The sequence below is a fragment of the Patiria miniata genome, unplaced genomic scaffold (genome assembly GCF_015706575.1).
Source record: "Patiria miniata isolate m_02_andy unplaced genomic scaffold, ASM1570657v1 HiC_scaffold_11, whole genome shotgun sequence".
In the NCBI taxonomy this organism is placed as follows: Eukaryota; Metazoa; Echinodermata; class Asteroidea; order Valvatida; family Asterinidae; genus Patiria; species Patiria miniata.
In genome coordinates this window covers 318,412-324,443 of record NW_024037049.1, presented here as the reverse complement: position 1 = coordinate 324,443, position 6,032 = coordinate 318,412, and the positions used below count along the sequence as shown (strand labels likewise).

Below are 6,032 nucleotides of genomic sequence, written 5' to 3'. Positions count from 1 at the left end.
CATCGCCGCCACTTAATATGCGGCGGCCGCAACTTAATATGCGGCGGCCGCAACTTAATATGCGGCGGCCGCAACTTATTATGCGGCGGCCGCAACTTATTATGCGGCGGCCGCAACTTATTATGCGGCGGCCGCAACTTATTATGCCGCGGCCGCAACTTATTATGCGGCGGCCGCAACTTATTATGCGGCGGCCGCAACTTAATATGTGGCGGCCGCAACTTAATAACTGGCGGCCGCAACTTAATATGTGGCGGCCGCAACTTATTATGTGGCGGCCGCAACTTAATAACTGGCGGCCGCAACTTAATATGTGGCGGCCGCAACTTAATAACTGGCGGCCGCAACTAAATATGTGGCGGCCGCAACTTATTATGTGGCGGCCGCAACTTATTATGTGGCGGCCGCAACTTATTATGTGGCGGCCGCAACTTATTATGTGGCGGCCGCAACTTATTATGTCGCGGCCGCAACTTATTATGTCGCGGCCGCAACTTATTATGTCGCGGCCGCAACTTATTATGTGGCGGCCGCAACTTATTATGTCGCGGCCGCAACTTATTATGTCGCGGCCCGCAACTTATTATGTGGCGGCCCGCAACTTAATATCTCGTGTTCACCACGTGGTCTCGACAGCCAGCGGGGACCGGGCGTGCACGGTCTTGTCTGTCAGTCCGATCGATCGTATTGATGCTACCACTTGTATGTAAAGGCGACACTGGGGACGCGTACATTTGCACTTGGTAGCAAGCCTCGTCAGGTGAGATCAAGCCCATACTGTATGTTACTAACATTAACATCTTAAATTCGTTTTGTACCAGGCATTTTGGATGTGCCTTGTAAATGTACGTGTCATCAGTCAAATTGTAAACCTCTTTCGGCTTCCGGCCCTTATTTTGATTTTCATGACCTGAAATTTGTATTCTAGTGGAGACCCGGGTATAATATGGAACAAAAGATTGTAAAGGTCGACACAAGGAAATTTCTAAAGGTGACTAGGTATCCACCAGGATTTCACGAAATAGATTATTTTGATTTTACTCACAAACTTGGAATTTTCAAGTGTGTTGATCCGTCGCAAATTGAAGTATTTTATATATTAAAGGGGCATTGGGTCGAAGTTTCAACCCAGGAGAGTGATTCTGGTTAGAACAGGAGCATTTCGATTTCCACACTATTTTCTATTTGTACACGAGAACAAACAAAGCAATGTCTCCACAAGGATACAAATTTGAGAATGCGAGTTTGCAAAATTAATTTTGTTTGCACATTTCAGCATGTCTGAGCGGCTGTGGGGTGTACTTAAAGCCCGAGGTGTGCAGCGTGACACATTGGAAAAAATGCAGAACGAAAAGGTAAGGGTGCTCAGCAGAATTCCTAGCCTTGGCCAATGCTCTCGTCGTTATTCGTCCCGTACGCGGTCAATCGTCGGCATATATCCTCACGCGCTATGCACATGCATGTAAAAATACAGCGCGAACAGCGACCTCACGCGGCCACTATTTTTATGCAAATCAGTTGGAGACGATGTCGAGCCTTGGTTCAATTGTCGGCCAAAGCTTATGTTTTTCTTTACTTTGCGCTACATTTCCAGCGCACGACCTCGTATGCGAATACAGATAATGTAGGCGGGGCTTATATGTGGAGTGTCCAATCACACCTTGGTAAATCCGGACGTCATCAAATTATTTGCAGCTATTCCGGCTTTTGCGGACGTGACAGGAACCACAGTTTTTGTGCATTGGTGCCGTGTGCAGAGACACACAATGTGTACGTGTATGGATTATGTACGGTACCACGTTTCACTATGCAAGTTTCCACGCAACGATCGACCAATAAGAAAACGACATTTAAGGTCAGCTAAGGCTATTAACATAATGAGCACCGCCCCCAAAACCTCACATGGACGATTGAACCAAGGCTCGACATCGTCTCCAACTGATTTGCATAAAAATAGTGGCCGCATGAGTTCGCTGTTCGCGCTGTATTTTTACATGCATGTGCACTCAGCGCATGAGGATATATGCCGACGATTGACCGCGTACGGGACGAATAAAGACGAGAGCATTGACCAAGGCTACAGAATTCCTGGAGGGACCTAATCCAAGTATCCAAGCGGTATAGATTTTACTTTAATACCTCCACTTTATTTCCTTATAACAAAAGTGAAATTCTAATGAGAAATCATGATATCAACGTGGAAAATATGTTACGTTTCTAAGGAAAACCTTTTTAGACGATATCCATAGGGTTTTTGTACATGGTCCTAAAAATGTGTGTGTTGGGGGGGGGCATTAATTTCATTCAAATATACAGGGTGTCCCAAAATAAATGGTGCAAGTGCCAGTAGTTCACACATGGGTGATTTCTTCTCATGTGTGAACTACTGGCAGCGTTTGGGCTTAGAAGCATTCATACTCTAAAAGTGGCACAAACTTGATTTGAGGTGTTTGTGGTTAATCAAACATATCTCTACATGAACTAAAGCAAATACGATGAAAGAAGCGGCATTTCGAAGCTAATGAAGTAATCATGAAGATGATATAAACATCTGTAGCAAATATTGAATGGTTATTGGGTAACGTGGCGCGTTTCACTTGCACCATTTTTTTGGGACACCCTGTGTATGTTGTTTAATTGAGTCTTGATAAAAAAAAGACGTTTCTTTTCCTCAACGGTGGCTCTTGAGAATTTTCTTAAAGCTGTCCTGACCGTTCTTCTTAATTCGTAAAGTGATCGGGTACGACCCGGTCGCAATTTTGAATGCCAATTCATATTAATTGTTGTCTAGGTTAAGGTCAAAGTTGGTCAACTATACTGTTTATGGTTGAAGTGAATTTCCACACATAAATGTTTGACATTTTACATTTGGAATAACATCAAAGGATATTATATACCTGGCAGTTAAGACCGCCCAATCAGAAAAGCAAACCACCAGAGACCCTTTGCGCAAACTTTGACTATGACCTGACCTCAATTTAGTCCACCAAAACCTGACACCCAACTGCTGTCGATTATTTTGGACCCACAGCACACAATTTGTGCTTGAATTCCGCATGTCACATTTTTTTTTCTTAAGTCACGGGACTAAGTCTTCCTTGTCAGTCCTTCTAGTCGGAGTATATCAATGCCTAGAAAAGATTCTTGTTTTTACTTTTTGTTTGTTTGTTTGTGTGTATGTTTCAGATTGACGAGGATGTCATTATTGAAATGACGGATGAAGAACTCAGCGAGTACATTCCTCGTAAGGGTGACCGAGTTGTCGTTAAGGCTTTCGTCCGGAAGGAGAACAGTGAAACTCAAACTCAGAAGAGGAAGTTTACACTGCTCGAGAGCTTGAGGTCCCGAATGGCAGGAAAGTCAGGGAAAAACAGCCAGACTTGTAAGTGACAGCGAGGAAGAATATGAGAGTTCTGCCCCCGGGCCAAGTGACGGCGGTCAGTCAAACAGCACGCAGAAATCAGCAGAAACAAAGAGGGGCCCGAGAGGCAAGAAAGCGAAAGAGGCATCAAGAAGTTCAAGGTCCCTAATAGTCGGGTTCTCTGTTTACGAGGCTACAGAGTCCAGGTACAAGCAGGTACGCGCCCCCATGGGTGGGGGGATACGTCACATTACTGTCGACAAAAATACACCCAAAAGAAAATTGCTACATACCCTTTGCCCCTTGTTTTTTCCAGATGGAAAAAACTGTCATGGTTCGCTCGGGGACTTCCAGTTAGATGTCTCCACAGATGTGCATGGTAGCCAACCCGTTCACGAGAACGAGACTATTCAACATTTGATCGACAGACTTGGTCTAAAACACGTACGATGCTATCTCCTGGCCAAATCAGTAGACCTGGATGAAGATAAGTCAGCAAGTGACCCTGCAGAAGACAGCCTGGAAGATCTACCCGATATGTTTGCTCACAGACGTCGGTGAGGAGAGGAAAACCTCATGTCAACAGCCATTGATTCGAGCCAAGAGGAGGTACCGAGCACAAGTGACGGCCACCACATTTCTCATGGGCAACCTAACTCGGAGCGATACCGTCCGTTGAATCAAGGTGATGAGATGACAGTTGACAATGAAGTCATCGTGCAGACTGCTGATGACTCATCGCCCTCCAACAACCCACTGTTGTCCGAAGCTGCTGAAGACCGCGTTGAATTAGATGTCCAGTCAGTATTTGCTGCAACATTGGACTCGGATGCTGTGAATCTCACTCCACCAACCTATAACATTCCTGACGAATTCATTCAAGAGGACCAACTGGCTCGATTAAACGACGACGACTCCGGTATCATTCAGTTTGGCCCCTTCCCAGCAGCAGTGGAACTGGACTTAAATGCAACACAGCCATTGGTAAAAGAAATAAAAGTGCACCGTGGCAACGTTTGTCAAGAAATGGTAACATTTTTCTCGAAAGAGGAGAACGTCAACCTGAGAGGAACAACCCTCGAAGTGAAGATGCTGAAGTCAGATGGAAGCACAGAGATGGCTGAAGACAACGGAGGAGTCTTGAGGGATGCACTTACTGAGTTTTTCGACAGCTGTTATTTGCAGTACACAATCGGCAACTCGGTAGCCGTACCGGTATTACGCCATGACATGACCAAGGTCCATTGGTCGGCAGTGGGAGAAGTAATCCGCTTAGCATTCAGACAGGAGGGAATTTTGCCGGTCAGGCTTGCTCTGCCTTTCATGCAACTGGCATTTTTTGGGACACCCGATGACCCACTAGACGCGTTCATGCAGTTGCTCCCGGATGTCGATCGATTGCTGCTTGAAGATGCAATGAGGAGTGTTTCATCTGTCGATGCAGATGACTTGATGGATTTCATGGAACGACACGATGCCAGACGAAACCTTACAGACGAGAACATCGAGAAATCACTTACCGAGATGGCAAATAAGGAGATGCTTCAAGTACCACTATTTGTGGCGCTGTGTTGGCGACCAAAGCTGAAATCTCTCGGCCTCTCACGACTCCAGCTCCGTCAGATTTATGACAACCTGAAGCCATCAACCAGGAAGGTATTGAACATATTGGAATTTCCCAAACCAATGAACACAGAAGAAGGCGCCTTGAGTTCCTCACTTAAGAGACTGGTGAGGGAGATGGATCAGAATCTGCTCGGCCTGTTCTTGCGATTTTGCACAGGGTCCGACCTCGCGGTCAGAGAGAAGATCACCACCAGGTTCACTGAGTCAGAGATTCGCTGCCCCACAGCACACACATGTGGGTGTGTTCTGAACATTCCGCGCTCGTATGCGGCACTGCCTTATATCACATTGAAGTCAGAATTCACCACCCTCCTTCGCAACAGATACTGGCAAATGGACATCATCTAAAAGCCGTGTCACCCTTCTTCTATTTCATTAACAGACAACCTATATCAATCCCCATACATGCACTCTTGTTTCACTGCAGTAGTAGTTAATTAGGTGATTTGGAAGTGTGCTTTATGTTATACATGATTTGTATATTGTATTATGTACGTGCTTGAAACGAAAAGTCATTTTGTTCTTTTTGTATCATCATGAGGAAAAGTAACCTTCAGTATAACCTTCAGTAACAGTTGCATTGCCATAATTTTTGTTCATGATCTATTATGATGAGAAGTATCCATCAGTAACAGTTGTATTTTTCATTTGCATTGCCATTTTGTTCTTTTATGTTTTAAGAGAAATATCCTTCAGTAACAGTTGTATTTTTCAATTGCGTTGCCATTTTGTTCTTTATGTGTTTTAACGAGGACAAGTATTCTTCATTAACAGTGACATTTCCCATTTGTATTGTAGTGAAATAACCTTTTTAAATCCCAAATTCTGTTCATGGGATATACATTCTTTTATGTGGTGTTCTGTAGTTGTAGTATTTTGAAATGATTTTTTTGTTACTGTATAAGATTCGCTAATCCCAAAGGCTGGCACTACTGTTATATTTTTTTTTTCCTTTTTTCTCCATCCCACAAAACATATTTTGTTGATATTGCTTCTTTCCTACGATGCAAAGGTTTCCTTTGAATGATGTGTCCCTCATAATAAG

General features: G+C 44.4%; 1 long non-coding RNA gene across 1 annotated transcript; it reads left to right on the top strand.

The window, feature by feature from the left end:
- Positions 1-601: 601 nt before the first annotated feature.
- Positions 602-3,367, top strand: LOC119741256. The gene is made up of 3 exons (XR_005272731.1): positions 602-760; positions 1,277-1,355; positions 3,187-3,367. It is a non-coding gene; the product is annotated as an uncharacterized LOC119741256 (long non-coding RNA).
- Positions 3,368-6,032: the final 2,665 nt, after the last annotated feature.